We start from the raw sequence: 23,913 nt of genomic DNA on the forward strand, positions 1-23,913 counted from the left end.
TCTTTTTCCTGCTTTCTTCTTGTGTGTTTGTAAACCTTAAGAAAAACCAAAAAAAATTAGTAGTAGTTTATTTTTCTGCTGTAGTAGTAATAATTAAAAAGAAAACCCAAAAATATTTCCCGTTCTTCTTTTGCTTGTTGGGAGCTTTCCCGTGTAAATAGTTTTATTTCTTTTCTTTTCTTTGGGGGTCAGTAGGAGAAGACCATAATTAAATTGTTGAAGTGGCTCTTATATGCATTATTGTTGAATTACCAAAGCCCATATTGCCTTGTCTTCTCCTGTTTATTGAATGCTCGCAGATTCCAGCTTAGTCCAATGCACGTGCACTCTTATTATTATTCACATCGTTCGGTCGTGCAAGTGAAAGGCAATTATGATGATATATGATGGACTGACTGAGATGAGAAAAGCTGGTATGAACTCGACCTCTTTTGTTTTTGTAAATATGATGAGTCCCCTCGTTCTTGATTCAGCTTATTATGAATAAACATGTTTGCAATGACAATTAGAGATCATAGTTGCTTGTGCCATGCTTGATTAGCTATGAGTTATAATGGTTTACCTTGTGTGCCAACATGCTATTGAGATGATTATGATGTGGTATGATGGGGTGGTATCCTCCTTTGAATGATTTAAGTGACTTGACTTGGCACATGTTCACGCATGTAGTTGAAACAAAATCAACATAGCCTTCACGATATTTATGTTCATGGTGGATTATATCCTACTCATGCTTGCATCCAATGTTTATTAATTTTAATGCATGTACATGGCTGTTGTCGCTCTCTAGTTGGTCGCTTCCCAGTCTTTTTCTAGCCTTCACCTGTACTAAGCGGGAATACTGCTTGTGCATCCAATCCGTTAAACCCCAAAGTTATTCCAGATGAGTCCACTATACCTTCCTATATGCGGTATTTACCTGCCATTCCAAGTAAATTTGTATGTGCCAAACTCTAAACCTTCAAATAAACATTCTGTTTTGTATGCTCGAATAGCTCATGTATCAACAAAGGCTGTCCTTATCTTCCGTGTTAGGCGGGTTATTCTCAAGAGGAGTGGACTCCGCTCCTCACTCACGAGAAAATGGCCTGGTCACCGGGATGCCCAGTCCCATGCTTTATGCAAACTAAATCAAAATTAATTGGCAAACAAAACTCCCCCTGGGACCTGATGTATGTTGGAGGCACTCGTTGTTTCGAGCAAGCCATGGATTGATGCTTGTTGGTGGAGGGGGAGTATAAACTTTACCATTCTGTTTGGGAACCGCCTATAATGTGTTTAGCATGGAAGATATCGCCATCTCTTAGTTGTTACGTTGACAATGAAAGTATACCGCTCAAAATACAATTTATCTCTATTTCAAAACCGAGCTCTGACACCTCTACAAATCCCTGCTTCCCTCTGCGAAGGGCCTATCCATTTACTTTTATGTTGAGTCATCACCCTCTTATTAAAAAGCACTAGCTGGAGAGCACAGCTGTCATTTGCATTCATCACTATTAATCTATGTTGGGTATGACTATGATTGGATCTCTTTTACCATGAATTACAATGTCTAGTCAGTCCTTGATCTTTAAAGGTGCTCTGCATTTATGTTTTGCGGTCTCAGAAAGGGCTAGCGAGATACCATCTTGTTATATCATATTATGATTGTTTTGAGAAAGTGTTGTCATCCGAGATTTATTATTATGACTTGCTAGTTGATTATGCTATTGATATGAGTAATTATGAGACCTGAGAATTATTGCAAATGTGGTTAGTTATGATCTATGCTGAAAACTTGAATGCTGGCTTGACATAGTTACAACAACAAGAGCAAACAGAGTTTGTAAAAGTTTTTCTTTCTTTCTTTCAGTTTGTCAACTGAATTGCTTGAGGACAAGCAAGGGTTTAAGCTTGGGGAGTTGATACGTCTCCGTCGTATCTACTTTTCCAAACACTTTTGCCCTTGTTTTGGACTCTAACTTGTATGATTTGAATGGAACTAACCCGGACTGATGTTGTTTTCAGCAGAATTACCTTGGTGTTGTTTTATGTGCAGAAAGCAAATATTCTCGGAAAGTCCTGAAACTCCACGGAACACCTTAGAAAAAATAATAAAAAATCCTCGCCAAAGATGAAGACCAGGGGGCCCACACCCTTCTCACGAGGGTGGGCCCCCCTAGGGCGCGCCCCCTACCTCGTGGGCCCCCTGGATGCCCTCCGACGCCAACTCCAACTCTATATATTTGCTTTCGGAGAGAAAAAAATCAGAGAGAAGAAATCATCGCGTTTTACGATACGGAGCCGCCGCCAAGCCCTAAAACCTCTCGGGAGGGCTGATCTGGAGTCCGTTCGGGGCTCCGGAGAGGGGGATTCGTCGCCGTCGTCATCATCAACCATCCTCCATCACCAATTTCATGATGCTCACCGCCGTGCGTGAGTAATTCCATCGTAGGCTTGCTGGACGGTGATGGGTTGGATGAGATTTATCATGTAATCGAGTTAGTTTTGTTAGGGTTTGATCCCTAGTATCCATTATGTTCTGAGATTGATGTTGCTATGACTTTGCTATGCTTAATGCTTGTCACTAGGGCCCGAGTGCCATGATTTCAGATCTGAACCTATTATGTTTTCATGAATATATGTGAGTTCTTGATCCTATCTTGCAAGTCTATAGTCACCTACTATGTGTTATGATCCGGCAACCCCGAAGTGACAATAATCGGGACCACTCCCGGTGATGACCATAGTTTGAGGAGTTCATGTATTCACTATGTGCTAATGCTTTGTTCCGGTTCTCTATTAAAAGGAGGCCTTAATATCCCTTAGTTTCCAATAGGACCCCGCTGCCATGGGAGGGTAGGACAAAAGATGTCATGCAAGTTCTTTTCCATAAGCACGTATGACTATATACGGAATACATGCCTACATTACATTGATGAATTGGAGCTAGTTCTGTGTCACCCTATGTTATGACTGTTACATGATGAACCGCATCCGGCATAATTATCCATCACTGATCCGGTGCCTACGAGTTTTCCATATACTGGTTCGCTTATTTACTTTCCCGCTGCTACTGTTACAATCACTACAAAATACCAAAAACATTACTTTTGCTGTCTTTACTTTTGTTGCCGCTACCACCACTATCGAAGTAATTTCAAAAAAATTCCTACGCACACGCAAGATCATGGTGATGCATAGCAACGAGAGGGGGAGAGTGTGATCTACGTACCCTTGTAGATCGACAACGGAAGCGTTTGGTTGATGTAGTCGTATGTCTCCACGGCCCGACCGATCAAGTACCGAAACTACGGCACCTCCGAGTTCTAGCACACGTTTAGCTCGATGATGATCCCCGGACTCCGATCCACCAAAGTGTCAGGGAAGAGTTCCGTCAGCACGACGGTGTGGTGACGATCTTGATGTACTACCGTCGTAGGGCTTCGCCTAAGCACCGCTACAATATTATCGAGGACTATGGTGGAAGGGGGCACCGCACACGGCTAAGGATATGATCACGTGGATCAACTTGTGTCTCTAGGGGTGCCCCTACCTCCGTATATAAAGGTTCAAGGGAGGGGGCCGGCCGGCCAAGGTGTGGCGCGCCAGGAGGAGTCCTACTCCCTCTGGGAGTAGGACTCCCCCCCTTTCCTAGTTGGAATAGGATTCGTGAGGTGGGAAAAGAGAGAGAGAGAGAGAGAGAGAGAGAGAGAAGGAGGGGGCGCCGGCCCCCTCTCTCCTTGTCCTATTCGGACTAGGGATGAGGGACGCACGGCCCAGCCCTGGCTGCCTCTTCTCTTCTTCCACTAAGGCCCACTAAGGCCCATATACCTCCCGGGGGTTCCGGTAACCTCCCGGTACTCCGGTAAAATCCCGATTTCACCCGGAACACTTCCGATATCCAAACATAGGCTTCCAATATATCAATCTTTATGTCTCGACCATTTCGAGACTCCTCGTCATGTCCGTGATCACATCCGGGACTCCGAACAACCTTCGGTACATCAAAATGCATAAACTCATAATATAACTGTCATCGTAACCTTAAGCGTGCGGACCCTACGGGTTCGAGAACAATGTAGACATGACCGAGACACGTCTCCGGTCAATAACCAATAGCGGAACCTGGATGCTCATATTGGCTCCTACATATTCTACGAAGATCTTTTATCGGTCAGACCGCATAACAACATACGTTGTTCCCTTTGTCATCGGTATGTTACTTGCCCGAGATTCGATCGTCGGTATCCATACCTAGTTCAATCTCGTTACTGGCAAGTCTCTTTACTCGTTCTGTAATACATCATCCCGCAACTAACTCATTAGTTGCAATGCTTGCAAGGCTTAAGTGATGTGCATTACCGAGAGGGCCCAGAGATACCTCTCCGACAATCGGAGTGACAAATCCTAATCTCGAAATACGCCAACCCAACATGTACCTTTGGAGACACCTGTAGAGCTCCTTTATAATCACCCAGTTACGTTGTGACGTTTGGTAGCACACAAAGTGTTCCTCTGGCAAATGGGAGTTGCATAATCTCATAGTCATAGGAACATGTATAAGTCATGAAGAAAGCAATAGCAACATACTAAACGATCGGGTGCTAAGCTAATGGAATGGGTCATGTCAATCAGATCATTCAACTAATGATGTGATCCCGTTAATCAAATGACAACTCTTTGTCCATGGTTAGGGAAACATAACCATCTTTGATTAACGAGCTAGTCAAGTAGAGGTATACTAGTGACGTTTAGTTTGTATATGTATTCACACAAGTATTATGTTTTCGGATAATACAATTCTAGCATGAATAATAAACATTTATCATGATATATGGAAGTAAAATAATAACATTATTATTGCCTCTAGGGCATATTTCCTTCAGTCTCCCACATGCACTAGAGTCAATAATCTAGATTACACAGTAATGATTCTAACACCCATGGAGCTTTGGTGTTGATCATGTTTTGCTCGTGGAAGAGGCTTAGTCAATGGGTCTGCAACATTCAGATCCGTATATATCTTGCAAATCTCTATGTCTCCCACCTGGACTAGATCCCAGATGGAATTGAAGCGTCTCTTGATATGCTTTGTTCTCTTATGAAATCTGGATTCCTTTGCCAAGGCAATTGCACCAGTATTTTCACAAAAGATTTTCATTGGACCCGATGCACTAGGTATGACACCTAGATCGGATATGAACTCCTTCATCCAGACTCCTTCATTCGCTGCTTCCGAAGCAGCTATGTATTCCGCTTCACACGTAGATCCCGCCACGACGCTCTGTTTAGAACTGCACCAACTGACAGCTCCACCGTTTAATGTAAACACGTATCCGGTTTGCGATTTAGAATCGTCCGGATCAGTGTCAAAGCTTGCATCAACGTAACCATTTACGATGAGCTCTTTGTCACCTCCATATACGAGAAACATATCCTTAGTCCTTTTCAGGTATTCAGGATGTTCTTGACCGCTGTCCAGTGATCCACTCCTGGATTACTTTGGTACCTCCCTGCTAGACTTATAGCAAGGCACACATCAGGTCTGGTACACAGCATTGCATACATGATAGAGCCTATGGCTGAAGCATAGGGAACATCTTTCATTTTCTCTCTATCTTCTGCAGTGGTCGGGCATTGAGTCTGACTCAACTTCACACCTTGTAACACAGGCAAGAACCCTTTCTTTGCTTGATCCATTTTAAACTTCTTCAAAATCTTGTCAAGGTATGTGCTTTGTGAAAGTCCAATTAAACGTCTTGATCTATCTCTATAGATCTTTATGCCTAATATGTAAGCAGCTTCACCGAGGTCTTTCATTGAAAAACTCTTATTCAAGTATCCCTTTATGCTATCCAGAAATTCTATATCATTTCCAATCAGTAATATGTCATCCACATATAATATCAGAAATGCTACAGAGCTCCCACTCACTTTCTTGTAAATATAGGCTTCTCCAAAAGTCTGTATAAAACCAAATGCTTTGATCACACTATCAAAGCGCTTATTCCAACTCCGAGAGGCTTGCACCAGTCCATAAATGGATCGCTGGAGCTTGCACACTTTGTTAGCTCCCTTTGGATCGACAAAACCTTCCGGTTGCATCATATACAACTCTTCTTCCAGAAATCCATTCAGGAATGCAGTTTTGACATCCATCTGCCAAATTTCATAATCATAAAATGCGGCAATTGCTAACATGATTCGGACAGACTTAAGCATCGCTACGGGTGAGAAGGTCTCATCGTAGTCAATCCCTTGAACTTGCTGAAACCCTTTTGCGACAAGTCGAGCTTTGTAGACAGTAATATTATCGTCGGCGTCAGTCTTCTTCTTGAAGATCCATTTATTCTCAATTGCTTGTCGATCATTGGGCAAGTCAACCAAAGTTCATACTTTGTTCTCATACATGGATCCCATCTCAGATTTCATGGCTTCAAGCCATTTTGCGGAATCTGGGCTCACCATCGCTTCTTCATAGTTCGTAGGTTCATCATGATCTAGTAGCATGACTTCCAGAACAGGATTACCGTACCACTCTGGTGCGGATCTCACTCTGGTTGATCTACGAGGTTCAGTAGTATCTTGTTCTGAAGTTTCATGATCATTATCATTAGCTTCCTCACTAATTGGTGTAGGTGTCACAGAAACAGTTTTCTATGATGCAGTACTTTCCAATAAGGGAGCAGGTACAGTTACCTCGTCAAGTTCTACTTTCCTCCCACTCACTTCTTTCGAGAGAAACTCCTTCTCTAGAAAGTTTCCGAACTTAGCAACAAAAGTCTTGCCTTCGGATCTGTGATAGAAGGTGTATCCAATAGTCTCCTTTGGATATCCTATGAAGACACATTTCTCCGATTTGGGTTCGAGCTTATCAGGTTGAAGCTTTTTCACATAAGCATCGTAGCCCCAAACTTTCAGAAACGACAACTTTGGTTTCTTGCCAAACCATAGTTCATAAGGCGTCGTCTCAACGGATTTTGATGGTGCCCTATTTAACGTGAATGTGGCCGTCTCCAAAGCATAACCCCAAAACGATAGCGGTAAATCAGTAAGAGACATCATAGATCGCACCATATCTAGTAAAGTACGATTACAACGTTCGGACACACCATTACGCTGTGGTGTTCCGGGTGGCGTGAGTTGCGAAACTATTCTGCATTGTTTCAAATGTACACCAAACTCATAACTCAAATATTCTCCTCCACGATCAGATCGTAGAAACTTTATTTTCTTGTTACGATGATTTTCAACTTCACTCTGAAATTCTTTGAAATTTTCAAACATTTCAGACTTATGTTTCATTAAGTAGATATACCCATATATGCTTAAATCATCTGTGAAGGTGAGAAAATAACGATATCCGCCACGAGCCTCAATATTCATCGGACCACATACATCTGTATGTATGATTTCCAACAAATCTGTTGCTCTCTCCATAGTACCGGAGAACGGCGTTTTAGTCATCTTGCCCATGAGGCATGGTTCGCAAGTACCAAGTGATTCATAATCAAGTGGTTCCAAAAGTCCATCAGTATGGAGTTTCTTCATGCGCTTTACACCGATATGACCTAAACGGCAGTGCCACAAATAAGTTGCACTATCATTATCAACTCTGCATCTTTTGGCTTCAACATATGAATATGTGTGTTACTACTATCGAGATTCAATAAGAATAGACCACTCTTCAATGGTGCATGACCATAAAAGATATTACTCATATAAATAGAACAACCATTATTCTCTGATTTAAATGAATAACCGTCTCGCATCAAACAAGATCCAGATATAATGTTCATGCTTAACGCTGGCACCAAATAACAGTTATTTAGGTCTAATATTAATCCCGAAGGTAGATGTAGAGGTAGCGTGCCGACCGCGATCACATCGACTTTGGAACCGTTTCCCACGCGCATCGTCACCTCGTCCTTAGCCAATCTTCGCTTAATCCGTAGTCCCTGTTTCGAGTTGCAAATATTAGCAACAGAACCAGTATCAAATACCCAGGTGCTACTGCAAGCATTAGTAAGGTACACATCAATAACATGTATATCACATATACCTTTGTTCACCTTGCCATCCTTCTTATCCGCCAAATACTTGGGGCAGTTCCGCTTCCAGTGACCAGTCTGCTTGCAGTAGAAGCACTCAGTTTCAGGCTTAGGTCCAGACTTGGGTTTCTTCTCTGAGCAGCAACTTGCTTGTTGTTCTTCTTGAAGTTCCCCTTCTTCTTCCCTTTGCCCTTTTTCTTGAAACTAGTGGTCTTGTTGACCATCAACACTTGATGCTCCTTTTGATTTCTACCTCCGCGATTTCAGCATGCGAAGAGCTCGGGAATAGTCTTATTCATCCCTTGCATATTATAGTTCATCACGAAGCTTTGTAGCTTGGTGCAGTGATTGGAAGAATCTGTCAATGACGCAATCATCTGGAAGATTAACTCCCATTGAATCAAGTGATTATTATACCCAGACATTTTGAGTATATGCTCACTGACAGAACTGTTCTCCTCCATCTTGCAGCTATAGAATTTATTGGAGACTTCATATCTCTTAATCCGGGCATTTGCTTGAAATATTAACTTCAACTCCTGGAACATCTCATATGCTCCATGACGTTCAAAACGTCGTTGAAGTCCCGGTTCTAAGCCGTAAAGCATGGCACACTGAACTATCGAGTAGTCATCAGCTTTGCTCTACCAGACATTCACAACATCTGGTGTTGCTCCAGCAGCAAGCCTGGCACCCAGCGGTGCTTCCAGGATGTAACTCTTCTATGCAGCAATGAGATAATCCTCAAGTTACGGACCCAGTCCGTGTAATTGCTACCATCATCTTTCAACTTTGCTTTCTCAAGGAACGCATTAAAATTCAACGGAACAACAGCACGGGCCATTTATCTACAATCTACATAACAAGCAAGATACTATCAGGTACTAAGTTCATGATAAATTTAGGTTCAATTAATCATATTACTTAAAGAACTCCCACTTAGAAGACATCCCTCTAATCCTCTAAGTGATTACGTGATCCAAATCAACTAAACCATGTCCGATCATCACGTGAGATGGAGTAGTTCATGGTGAACATCACTATGTTGATCATATCTATATATGATTCACGCTCGACCTTTCGGTCTCCGTGTTCCGAGGCCATATCTGTATATGCTTGGCTCGTCAAGTATAACCTGAGTATTCCGCGTGTGCAACTGTTTTGCACCGTTGTATTTGAACGTAGAGCCTATCACACCCGATCATCACATGGTGTCTCAGCACGAAGAACTTTCGCAACGGTGCATACTCAGGGAGAACACTTCTTTGATAATTTAGTGAGAGATCATCTTATAATGCTACCGTCAATCAAAGCAAGATAAGATGCATACATCACATGCAATCAATATAAGTGATATGATATGGCCACATCATCTTGTGCTTGTGATCTCCATCTCCGAAGCACCGTCATGATCACCATCGTCACCGGCGCGACACCTTGATCTCCATCGTAGCATCGTTGTCGTCTCGCCAATCTTATGCTTCCATGACTATCGCTACCGCTTAGTGATAAAGTAAAGCATTACAACGTGATTGCATTGCATACAATAAAGCGACAACCATATGGCTCCTGCCAGTTGCTGATAACTCGGTTACAAAACATGATCATCTCATACAATAAAATTTAGCATCATGTCTTGACCATATCACATCACAACATGCCCTGCAAAAACAAGTTAGACGTCCTCTACTTTGTTGTTGCATGTTTTACGTGGCTGCTACGGGCTTAGCAAGAACCAATCTTACCTACGCGTCAAAACCACAACGATAGTTGTCAAGTTGGTGCTGTTTTAACCTTCGCAAGGATCGGGCGTAGCCACACTCGGTTCAACTAAAGTTGGAGAAACTGTCACCCGCAAGCCACTATGTGTGCAAAGCACATCGGGAGAACCGGTCTCGCGTAAGCGTACGCGTAATGTCGGTCCGGGCCGCTTCGTCCAACAATACCGCCGAACCAAAGTATGACATGCTGGTAAGCAGTATGACTTATATCGCCCACAACTCACTTGTGTTCTACTCGTGCATATACATCAACATATAAAACCTAGGCTCGGATGCCACTGTTGGGTTTCATAGTAATTTCAAAAAAAATCCTACGCTCACGCAAGATCATGGTGATGCACAACAACGAGAGGGGAGAGTATGATCTATGTACCCTTGTAGATCGACAACGGAAGCGTTTGGTTGATGTAATCGTACGTCTCACGGCCCGACCGATCAAGCACCGAAACTACGGCACCTCCGAGTTCTAGCACACGTTCAGCTCGATGACGATCCCCGGACTCTGATCCAGCAAATGTCGGGGAAGAGTTCCGTCAACACGACGGCGTGGTGACGATCTTGATGTACTACCGTCGCAGGGCTTCGCCTAAGCACCACTACAATATTATCGAGGACTATGGTGGAAGGGGGCACCGCACATGGCTAAGAATATGATCACGTGGATCAACTTGTGTCTCTAGGGGTGCCCCCTGCCTCCGTATATAAAGGTTCAAGGGAGGGGGGCGGCCGGCCAAGGTGGGCGCGCCAGGAGGAGTCCTACTCCCTCTGGGAGTAGGACTCCCCCCTTTCCTAGTTGGAATAGGATTCGTGGGGTGGGAAAAGAGAGAGAGGAAGGAAGGGGGGGCGCCGCCCCCTCCTTGTCCTATTCGGACTAGGGGGGAGGGGCGCGCGGCCCCCTTGCCGCTTATCCTCTTCTTCCGTAAAGGCCCACTAAGGCCCATTACCTCTTGGGGGGTTCCGGTAACCTCCCGGTACTCCGGTAAAATCCCGATTTCACCCGGAACACTTTCCGATATCGAAACATAGGCTTTCCAATATATCAATCTTTATGTCTCGACCATTTCGAAGACTCCTCGTCATGTCCGTGATCACATCCGGGACTCCGAACAACCTTCGGTACATCAAAACATATAAACTCATAATATAACTGTCATCGAAACGTTAAGCGTGCGGACCCTACGGGTTTGAGAACTATGTAGACATGACCGAGACACGTCTCCGGTCAATAAACAATAGCATAATCTGGATGCTCATATTGGCTCCCTACATATTCTACGAAGATCTTTATCGGTCAGACCGCATAACAACATACGTTGTTCCTTTGTCATCGGTATGTTACTTGCCCGAGATTCGATCGTCGGTATCTCAATACCTAGTTCAATCTCGTTACCGGCAAGTCTCTTTACTCGTTCTGTAATACATCATCCTGCAACCAACTTCATTAGTGCAATGCTTGCAAGGCTTAAGTGATGTGCATTATCGAGAGGGGCCACAGATACCTCTCTGACAATCGGAGTGACAAATCCTAATCTTGAAATACGCCAACCCAACATGTACCTTTGGAGACACCTGTAGAGCTCCTTTATAATCACCCAGTTACATTGTGACGTTTGGTAGCACACAGAGTGTTCCTCTGGCAAATGGGAGTTGCATAATCTCATAGTCATAGGAACATGTATAAGTCATGAAGAAAGCAATAGCAACATACTAAACGATCGGGTGCTAAGCTAATGGAATGGGTCATGTCAATCAGATCATTCAACTAATGATGTGATCCTGTTAATCAAATGACAACTCTTTGTCCATGGTTAGGAAACATAACCATCTTTGATTAACAAGCTAGTCTAGTAGAGGCATACTAGTGACACTCTGTTTGTCTATGTATTCACACATGTATTATGTTTCCGGTTAATACAATTCTAGCATGAATAATAAACATTTATCATGATATAAGGAAATAAATAATAACTTTATTATTGCCTCTAGGGCATATTTCCTTCAACCACCAACTATCATATTACTTTGCTACTAAACACTTTGCTGCAGATATTAAGTTTCCAGGTGTGGTTGAATTGACAACTCAGCTGCTAATACTTGAGAATATTCTTTGGCTCCCCTTGTGTCGAATCAATAAATTTGGGTTGAATACTCTACTCTTGAAAGCTGTTGAGATCCCCTATACTTGTGGGTTATCAAGGCAGCAGCGGGGGTCGGCGAGGCAGGACTCGATGGGATGGCAGGGATGGAGCGGACATGCGTGGGTCAAGGCAGACGGCCGAGCGGACGCTGCTCCTGGCGGCGCGCCATGTTCCTGTGAGGTTCAGAGAGAGGGAGAGAACTGTGCGTGAGAGGGAGAAAACAGAGGGAGGAAGGAGAAATAAGGGGAGGCGGCGAGGGCCCTGGCCTGATGCAGCCTGGCGCTGCTCCGGTGAAGCCGTTCGGGTGGTGGTGCTCGGGCCAGGCGCTCGGGAGGAGGAGGTCCAGCATGAATAAGTCAAGGTACAGCGGCGCGAGGCAGAACGGTTGCGGGGTGGCTGCAGCTCAGGGAGGAGGAGCTCAGGCTCCTGGCTTGCCGGTCGACGATGGGAGGCAGCATGGATGCAAAATCAGCGGTGGCTGGTCTCGAAGAAGCGGGACGACGGCCATGGTCCTGTTGCTTCCACTCGCAGGATGGTGAAGGCGAGGGAGATCTGGCGCGAGGGCCTTGCTCCTTTGGGCGATGGATGGCAGAGGAACGGAATTGAGAGGAGGCTTGGGGCTACAGGAGAGCAAGGAGGATCTCCTCCCTTGGATCGTGCGCGTGAGGCAGGGCGCTCCGGCTCGGCAGAGCGAAGGGATCGAGGGAAGGATTGGGTTGGTTGGTGGATGGATCGAACAGATCCCGAGGAAGAAGGTAGGTAGGTGGCGGCGGGCAGGGGATGGATGGGACATTGCTCCTAAATTTTAGGGTTAGGGTCTAGTTATATAGCAGGTAGATTAGTTTAGGGGCTACTCGGACCCTCCGATCATAATTAGACGGTCCGAGATAATTAGTTAGGAGACTCCAACGAGAAAACGATGATACTTTATAAGATGTTCAGCGGATGATCCGATCCAACGGTGACGACTGTCCGGGTTTGGGTTCGGGGAGTTTCTTGGACGCGCGTGGAGGAGAAGCCGCAGGCTACGAGAGAAGGGTTAAGATCTTCTCTCTTTTCCTACCTCTTTTTTCCCTCCGAGCCCGCCGAAAAAAGAGGAGTGTAGAGAGGATCTAACCCTTCTCTCGTCAGCCTGCGGCTCTCCTCCACGCGCGTCCAAGAAACTCCCCGAACCCAAACCCGACAGTCGTCACCGTTGGATCGGATCATCCGCCTGAACATCTATATAAAGTATTATCGTTTTCTCGTGGAGTCTCCTAACCTAATTATCTCGGACCGTCTAATTATGATCGGAGGGTCCGAGTAGCCCCTAAACTAATCTACCTGCTATATAACTAGACCCTAACCCTAAAATTTAGGAGCAATGTCCCATCCATCCCCTGCCCGCCGCCACCTACCTACCTTCTTCCTCGGGATCTGTTCGATCCATCCACCAACCAACCCAATCCTTCCCTCGATCCCTTCGCTCTGCCGAGCCGGAGCGCCCTGCCTCACGCGCACGATCCAAGGGAGGAGATCCTCCTTGCTCTCCTGTAGCCCCAAGCCTCCTCTCAATTCCGTTCCTCTGCCATCCATCGCCCAAAGGAGCAAGGCCCTCGCGCCAGATCTCCCTCGCCTTCACCATCCTGCGAGTGGAAGCAACAGGACCATGGCCGTCGTCCCGCTTCTTCGAGACCAGCCACCGCTGATTTTGCATCCATGCTGCCTCCCATCGTCGACCGCAAGCCAGGAGCCTGAGCTCCTCCTCCCTGAGCTGCAGCCACCCCGCAACCGTTCTGCCTCGCCGCCCGCTGTACCTTGACTTATTCATGCTGGACCTCCTCCTCCCGAGCGCCTGGCCCGAGCACCACCACCCGACACGGCTTCACCGGAGCAGCGCCGCTGCATCAGGCCAGGGCCCTCCCGCCTCCCCTTATTTCTCCTTCCTCCCTCTATTATCTCCCTCTCACACAGTTCTCTCCCTCTCTCTGAACCTTCACAGGACAGGAGCCATGGCGCGCCGCCAGGAGCAGCGCCGCTCGGTCCCGTCTGCCTTGACCACCTAGTCCGCTCCATCCCTGCCATCCCATCGAGTCCTGCCTCGCCGGACCCCGCTGCTGCCTTTTGATAACCCAAGTATAGGGGATCTCAACAGCTTTCAAGAGTAGAGTATTCAACCCAAATTTATTGATTCGACACAAGGGGAGCCAAAGAATATTCTCAAGTATTAGCAGCTGAGTTGTCAATTCAACCACACCTGGAAACTTAATATCTGCAGCAAAGTGTTTAGTAGCAAAGTAATATGATAGTGGTGGTTGAAGGAAATATGCCCTAGAGGCAATAATAAAGTTATTATTTATTTCCTTATATCATGATAAAAGTTTATTATTCATGCTAGAATTGTATTAAACCGGAAACATAATACATGTGTGAATACATAGACAAACAGAGTGTCACTAGTATGCCTCTACTAGACTAGCTTGTTAATCAAAGATGGTTATGTTTCCTAACCATGGACAAAGAGTTGTCATTTGATTAACAGGATCACATCATTAGTTGAATGATCTGATTGACATGACCCATTCCATTAGCTTAGCACCCGATCGTTTAGTATGTTGCTATTGCTTTCTTCATGACTTATACATGTTCCTATGACTATGAGATATGCAACTCCCATTTGCCGGAGGAACACTCTTGTGTGCTACCAAACGTCACAATGTAACTGGGTGATTATAAAGGAGCTCTACAGGTCTCCAAAGGTACTTGTTGGGTTGGCGTATTTCAAGATTAGGATTTGTCACTCCGATTGTCAGAGAGGTATCTTTGGGCCCTCTCGTAATGCACATCACTTAAGCCTTGCAAGCATTGCACTAATGAATTGGTTGCAGGATGATGTATTACAGAACGAGTAAAGAGACTTGCCGGTAACGAGATTGAACTAGGTATTAAGATACCAACGATCGAATCTCGGGCAAGTAACATACCGAATGACAAAGGGAACAACGTATGTTGTTATGCGGTCTGACCGATAAAGATCTTCGTAGAATATGTAGGAGCCAATATGAGCATCCAGGTTCCTCTATTGGTTATTGACCGGAGACGTGTCTCGGTCATGTCTACATTGTTCTCAAACCCGTAGGGTCCGCACGCTTAACGTTACGATGACAGTTTATTATGAGTTTATATGTTTTGATGTACCGAAGGTTGTTCGGAGTCCCGGATGTGATAACGGACATGACGAGGAGTCTTGAAATGGTCGAGACATAAAGATTGATATATTGGAAACCTATGTTTGGATATCGGAAGTGTTCCGGGTGAAATCAGCATTTTACCGGAGTACCGGGAGGTTACCGGAACCCCCCGGTAACCTAATGGGCCTTAAGTGGGCCTAGTCGAGGAAGTAGAGAGGAGGCCAAGGGGCAGCCGCGCGCCCCTCCCCCCAGTCCGAATTGGACAAGGAGGTGGGCGGCGCCCCCCCTTCCTTTCCTCCTCTTTCTCTCCTTCCCCCCAAGTCCTAGTCCAACATGAAAAAGGGGGGGAGTCCTACTCCCAGAGTGGGAGTAGGACTCCTCCTAGGCGCGCACCTTGCCGGCCGCACCTCCTCCCCCTTGAACCCTTTATATACGGAGGGCAGGGGGCACCCCATAGAGACACAAGTTGATCACGTTGATCATATTCTTAGCCATGTGCGGTGACCCCCTTCCCCACCATAAGTCCTCGATAATATTGTAGTGGTGCTTAGGCGAAGCCCTGCGAACGGTAGTAACATCAAGATCGTTCACCACGCCGTCGTGTGACGGAACTCTTCCCCGACATTTGCTGGATCGAGTCCGGGGATCGTCATCGAGCTGAACGTGTGCTAGAACTCGGAGGTGCGTAGTTTCGGTGCTTGATCGGTCGGGCCGTGAGACGTACGATACATCAACCGCGTTGTGCTAACGCTTCCGTTGTCGGTCTACAAGGGTACATAGATCATACACTCTCCCCTCTCTTGTTGTGCATCACCATGATCTTGCGTGTGCGTAGGAATTTTTTGAAATTACTACTGAAACCCCAACAGTGGCATCCGAGCCTAGGTTTTATATGGTTGATGTTATGCACGAGTAGAACACAAGTGAGTTGTGGGCGATATAAGTCATACTGCTTACCAGCATGTCATACTTTGGTTCGGCGGTATTGTTGGACGAAGCGGCCCGGACCGACATTACGCGTACGCTTACGCGAGACGGTTCTACCTGATGTGCTTTGCACAAAGGTGGCTTGGCGGGTGACAGTTTCTCCAACTTTAGTTGAACCGAAGTGTGGCTACGCCCTGTCCTTGCGAAGGTTAAAACAGCACCAACTTGACAACTATCGTTGTGGTTTTGACGCGTAGGTAAGATTGGTTCTTGCTAAGCCCGTAGCAGCCACGTAAAACATTGCAACAACAAAGTAGAGGACGTCTAACTTGTTTTTGCAGGGCATGTTGTGATGTGATATGTCAAGACATGATGCTAAATTTTATTGTATGAGATGATCATGTTTTGTAACCGAGTTATCAGGCAACTGGCAGGAGCCATATGGTTGTCGCTTTATTGTATGCAATGCAATCACGTGTAATGCTTTACTTTATCACTAAGCGGTAGCGAATAGTCATGGAAGCATAAGATTGGCGAGACAACAACGATGCTACGATGGAGATCAAGGTGTCGCGCCGGTGACGATGGTGATCATGACGGTGCTTCGGAGATGGAGATCACAAGCACAAGATGATGTGGCCATATCATATCACTTATATTGATTGCATGTGATGTATTATGCATCTTATCTTGCTTTGATTGACGGTAGCATTATAAGATGATCTCCTCACTAAATTATCAAAGTATAAGTGTTCTCCCTGAGTATGCACCGTTGCGAAAGTTCTTCGTGCTGAGACACCATGTGATGATCGGGTGTGATAGGCTCTACGTTCAAATACAACGGTGCAAAACAGTTGCACACGCGGAATACTCAGGTTATAACTTGACGAGCCTAGCATATACAGATATGGCCTCGGAACACGGAGACCGAAAGGTCGACGTGAATCATATATAGATATGATCAACATAGTTGATGTTCACCAATTGAACTACTCCATCTCACGTGATGATCGGACATGGTTTAGTTAGATTTGGATCACGTAATCACTTAGAGGATTAGAGGGATGTCTTTCTAAGTGGGAGTTCTTAAGTAATATGATTAATTGAACCTTAAATTTATCATGAACTTAGTACCTGATAGTATCTTGCTTGTTTATGTTAATTGTAGATAATGGCCGTGCTGTTGTTCCGTTGAATTTTAATGCGTTCCATGAGAAAGCAAAGTTGAAAGATGATGGTAGCAATTACACGACTGGTCCGTAACTTGAGGATTATCATCATTGCTGCATAGAAGAATTACATCCTGGAAGCACCGCTGTGCCAGCTGCTGCTGGAGCAACACCAGATGTTGTGAATGTCTGGTAGAGCAAAGCTGATGACTACTCGATAGTTTAGTGTGCCATGCTTTACGGCTTAGAACCGGGACTTCAACGACGTTTTGAACGTCATGGAGCATATGAGATGTTCCAGGATTGAAGTTAATATTTCAAGCAAATGCCCGGATTAGAGATATGAAGTCTCCAATAATTCTATAGCTGCAAGAATGGAGGAGAACAGTTCTGTCAGTGAAGCATATACTCAAAATGTCTGGGTATCATAATCACTTGATCAATGGGAGGTTAATCTTCCAGATGATTGCGTCATTAACAGAGTTCTCAATCACTTGCTACCAAGCTACAAAAGCTTCGTGATGAACTATAATATGCAAGGGATGAATAAGACTATTCCCGAGCTCTTCGATGCTAAAACGCGGGGTAGAAATCAAGAAGGAGCATCAAGTGTTGATGGTCAACAAGACCACCAGTTTCAAGAAAAAGGGCAAAGGGAAGAAGAAAGGGGAACTTCAAGAAGAACAAAACAAGTTGCTGCTCAAGGAGAAGAAACCCAAGTCTGGACCTAAGCCTGAAACTGAGTGCTTCTACTGCAAGCAGACTGGTCACTGGAAGCGGAACTGCCCCAAGTATTTGGCGGATAAGAAGGATGGCAAGGTGAACAAAGGTATATGTGATATACATGTTATTGATGTGTACCTTACTAATGCTTGCAGTAGCACCTGGGTATTTGATACTGGTTCTGTTGCTAATATTTGCAACTCGAAACAGGGACTACGGATTAAGCGAAGATTGGCTAAGGACGAGGTGACGATGCGCGTGGGAAACGGTTCCAAAGTCGATGTGATCGCGGTCGGCACGCTACCTCTACATCTACCTTCGGGATTAATATTAGACCTAAATAACTGTTATTTGGTGCCAGCGTTAAGCATGAACATTATATCTGGATCTTGTTTGATGCGAGACGGTTATTCATTTAAATCAGAGAATAATGGTTGTTCTATTTATATGAGTAATATCTTTTATGGTCATGCACCATTGAAGAGTGGTCTATTCTTATTGAATCTCGATAGTAGTAACACACATATTCATATGTTGAAGCCAAAAGATGCAGAGTTGATAATGATAGTGCAACTTATTTGTGGCACTGCCGTTTAGGTCATATCGGTGTAAAGCGCATGAAGAAACTCCATACTGATGGACTTTTGGAACCACTTGATTATGAATCACTTGGTACTTGCGAACCATGCCTCATGGGCAAGATGACTAAAACGCCGTTCTCCGGTACTATGGAGAGAGCAACAGATTTGTTGGAAATCATACATACAGATGTATGTGGTCCGATGAATATTGAGGCTCGTGGCGGATATCGTTATTTTCTCACCTTCACAGATGATTTAAGCATATATGGGTATATCTACTTAATGAAACATAAGTCTGAAATGTTTGAAAATTTCAAAGAATTTCAGAGTGAAGTTGAAAATCATCGTAACAAGAAAATAAAGTTTCTACGATCTGATCGTGGAGGAGAATATTTGAGTTATGAGTTTGGTGTACATTTGAAACAATGCAGAATAGTTTCGCAACTCACGCCACCCGGAACACCACAGCGTAATGGTGTGTCCGAACGTTGTAATCGTACTTTACTAGATATGGTGCGATCTATGATGTCTCTTACTGATTTACCGCTATCGTTTTGGGGTTATGCTTTGGAGACGGCCACATTCACGTTAAATAGGGCACCATCAAAATCCGTTGAGACGACGCCTTATGAACTATGGTTTGGCAAGAAACCAAAGTTGTCGTTTCTGAAAGTTTGGGGCTACGATGCTTATGTGAAAAAGCTTCAACCTGATAAGCTCGAACCCAAATCGGAGAAATGTGTCTTCATAGGATATCCAAAGGAGACTATTGGATACACCTTCTATCACAGATCCGAAGGCAAGACTTTTGTTGCTAAGTTCGGAAACTTTCTAGAGAAGGAGTTTCTCTCGAAAGAAGTGAGTGGGAGGAAAGTAGAACTTGACGAGGTAACTGTACCTGCTCCCTTATTGGAAAGTACTGCATCATAGAAAACTGTTTCTGTGACACCTACACCAATTAGTGAGGAAGCTAATGATAATGATCATGAAACTTCAGAACAAGATACTACTGAACCTCGTAGATCAACCAGAGTGAGATCCGCACCAGAGTGGTACGGTAATCCTGTTCTGGAAGTCATGCTACTAGATCATGATGAACCTACGAACTATGAAGAAGCGATGGTGAGCCCAGATTCCGCAAAATGGCTTGAAGCCATGAAATCTGAGATGGGATCCATGTATGAGAACAAAGTATGAACTTTGGTTGACTTGCCCAATGATCGACAAGCAATTGAGAATAAATGGATCTTCAAGAAGAAGACTGACGCCGACGATAATATTACTGTCTACAAAGCTCGACTTGTCGCAAAAGGGTTTCAGCAAGTTCAAGGGATTGACTACGATGAGACCTTCTCACCCGTAGCGATGCTTAAGTCTGTCCGAATCATGTTAGCAATTGCCGCATTTTATGATTATGAAATTTGGCAGATGGATGTCAAAACTGCATTCCTGAATGGATTTCTGGAAGAAGAGTTGTATATGATGCAACCGGAAGGTTTTGTCGATCCAAAGGGAGCTAACAAAGTGTGCAAGCTCCAGCGATCCATTTATGGACTGGTGCAAGCCTCTCGGAGTTGGAATAAGCGCTTTGATAGTGTGATCAAAGCATTTGGTTTTATACAGACTTTTGGAGAAGCCTATATTTACAAGAAAGTGAGTGGGAGCTCTGTAGCATTTCTGATATTATATGTGGATGACATATTACTGATTGGAAATGATATAGAATTTCTGGATAGCATAAAGGGATACTTGAATAAGAGTTTTTCAATGAAAGACCTCGGTGAAGCTGCTTACATATTAGGCATAAAGATCTATAGAGATAGATCAAGACGTTTAATTGGACTTTCACAAAGCACATACCTTGACAAGATTTTGAAGAAGTTTAAAATGGATCAAGCAAAGAAAGGGTTCTTGCCTGTGTTACAAGGTGTGAAGTTGAGTCGGACTCAATGCCCGACCACTGCAGAAGATAGAGAGAAGATGAAAGATGTTCCCTATGCTTCAGCCATAGGCTCTATCATGTATGCAATGCTGTGTACCAGACCTGATGTGTGCCTTGCTATAAGTCTAGCAGGGAGGTACCAAAGTAATCCAGGAGTGGATCACTGGACAGCGGTCAAGAACATCCTGAAGTACCTGAAAAGGACTAAGGATATGTTTCTCGTATATGGAGGTGACAAAGAGCTCATCGTAAATGGTTACGTTGATGCAAGCTTTGACACTGATCCGGACGATTCTAAATCGCAAACCGGATACGTGTTTACATTAAACGGTGGAGCTGTCAGTTGGTGCAGTTCTAAACAGAGCGTCGTGGCGGGATCTACGTGTGAAGCGGAATACATAGCTGCTTCGGAAGCAGCGAATGAAGGAGTCTGGATGAAGGAGTTCATATCCGATCTAGGTGTCATACCTAGTGCATCGGGTCCAATGAAAATCTTTTGTGAAAATACTGGTGCAATTGCCTTGGCAAAGGAATCCAGATTTCATAAGAGAACAAAGCATATCAAGAGACGCTTCAATTCCATCTGGGATCTAGTCCAGGTGGGAGACATAGAGATTTGCAAGATATATACGGATCTGAATGTTGCAGACCCATTGACTAAGCCTCTTCCACGAGCAAAACATGATCAACACCAAAGCTCCATGGGTGTTAGAATCATTACTGTGTAATCTAGATTATTGACTCTAGTGCATGTGGGAGACTGAAGGAAATATGCCCTAGAGGCAATAATAATGTTATTATTTTACTTCCATATATCATGATAAATGTTTATTATTCATGCTAGAATTGTATTATCCGAAAACATAATACTTGTGTGAATACATATACAAACTAAACGTCACTAGTATACCTCTACTTGACTAGCTCGTTAATCAAAGATGGTTATGTTTCCTAACCATGGACAAAGAGTTGTTATTTGATTAACGGGATCACATCATTAGTTGAATGATCTGATTGACATGACCCATTCCATTAGCTTAGCACCCGATCGTTTAGTATGTTGCTATTGCTTTCTTCATGACTTATACATGTTCCTATGACTATGAGATTATGCAACTCCCATTTGCCAGAGGAACACTTTGTGTGCTACCAAACGTCACAACGTAACTGGGTGATTATAAAGGAGCTCTACAGGTGTCTCCAAAGGTACATGTTGGGTTGGCGTATTTCGAGATTAGGATTTGTCACTCCGATTGTCGGAGAGGTATCTCTGGGCCCTCTCGGTAATGCACATCACTTAAGCCTTGCAAGCATTGCAACTAATGAGTTAGTTGCGGGATGATGTATTACAGAACGAGTAAAGAGACTTGCCAGTAACGAGATTGAACTAGGTATGGATACCGACGATCGAATCTCGGGCAAGTAACATACCGATGACAAAGGGAACAACGTATGTTGTTATGCGGTCTGACCGATAAAAGATCTTCGTAGAATATGTAGGAGCCAATATGAGCATCCAGGTTCCGCTATTGGTTATTGACCGGAGACGTGTCTCGGTCATGTCTACATTGTTCTCGAACCCGTAGGGTCCGCACGCTTAAGGTTACGATGACAGTTATATTATGAGTTTATGCATTTTGATGTACCGAAGGTTGTTCGGAGTCCCGGATGTGATCACGGACATGACGAGGAGTCTCGAAATGGTCGAGACATAAAGATTGATATATTGGAAGCCTATGTTTGGATATCGGAAGTGTTCCGGGTGAAATCGGGATTTTACCGGAGTACCGGGAGGTTACCGGAACCCCCCGGGAGGTATATGGGCCTTAGTGGGCCTTAGTGGAAGAAGAGAAGAGGCAGCCAGGGCTGGGCCGTGCGTCCCTCATCCCTAGTCCGAATAGGACAAGGAGAGAGGGGGCCGGCGCCCCCTCCTTCTCTCTCTCTCTCTCTCTCTCTCTCTCTCTTTTCCCACCTCACGAATCCTATTCCAACTAGGAAAGGGGGGGAGTCCTACTCCCAGAGGGAGTAGGACTCCTCCTGGCGCGCCACACCTTGGCCGGCCGGCCCCCTCCCTTGAACCTTTATATACGGAGGTAGGGGCACCCCTAGAGACACAAGTTGATCCACGTGATCATATCCTTAGCCGTGTGCGGTGCCCCCTTCCACCATAGTCCTCGATAATATTGTAGCGGTGCTTAGGCGAAGCCCTACGACGGTAGTACATCAAGATCGTCACCACACCGTCGTGCTGACGGAACTCTTCCCTGACACTTTGGTGGATCGGAGTCCGGGGATCATCATCGAGCTAAACGTGTGCTAGAACTCGGAGGTGCCGTAGTTTCGGTACTTGATCGGTCGGGCCGTGGAGACATACGACTACATCAACCAAACGCTTCCGTTGTCGATCTACAAGGGTACGTAGATCACACTCTCCCCCTCTCGTTGCTATGCATCACCATGATCTTGCGTGTGCGTAGGAATTTTTTTGAAATTACTACGAAATAAGTGGTAGCGGCAACAAAAGTAAAGACAGCAAAAGTAATGTTTTTGGTATTTTGTAGTGATTGTAACAGTAGCAGCGGAAAGTAAATAAGCGAAACCAGTATATGGAAAACTCGTAGGCACCGGATCAGTGATGGATAATTATGCCGGATGCGGTTCATCATGTAACAGTCATAACATAGGGTGACACAGAACTAGCTCCAATTCATCAATGTAATGTAGGCATGTATTCCGTATATAGTCATACGTGCTTATGGAAAAGAACTTGCATGACATCTTTTGTCCTACCCTCCCGTGGCAGCGGGGTCCTATTGGAAACTAAGGGATATTAAGGCCTCCTTTTAATAGAGAACCGGAACAAAGCATTAGCACATAGTGAATACATGAACTCCTCAAACTATGGTCATCACCGGGAGTGGTCCCGATTATTGTCACTTCGGGGTTGCCGGATCATAACACATAGTAGGTGACTATAGACTTGCAAGATAGGATCAAGAACTCACATATATTCATGAAAACATAATAGGTTCAGATCTGAAATCATGGCACTCGGGCCCTAGTGACAAGCATTAAGCATAGCAAAGTCATAGCAACATCAATCTCAGAACATAATGGATACTAGGGATCAAACCCTAACAAAACTAACTCGATTACATGATAAATCTCATCCAACCCATCACCGTCCAGCAAGCCTACGATGGAATTACTCACGCACGGCGGTGAGCATCATGAAATTGGTGATGGAGGATGGTTGATGATGACGACGGCGACGAATCCCCCTCTCCGGAGCCCCGAACGGACTCCAGATCAGCCCTCCCGAGAGGTTTTAGGGCTTGGCGGCGGCTCCGTATCGTAAAACGCGATGATTTCTTCTCTCTGATTTTTTCTCTCCGAAAGCAAATATATAGAGTTGGAGTTGGCGTCGGAGGGCATCCAGGGGGCCC

Source organism: Triticum urartu, chromosome 5 (assembly GCF_003073215.2).
Source record: "Triticum urartu cultivar G1812 chromosome 5, Tu2.1, whole genome shotgun sequence".
Classification (NCBI taxonomy): Eukaryota; Viridiplantae; Streptophyta; class Magnoliopsida; order Poales; family Poaceae; genus Triticum; species Triticum urartu.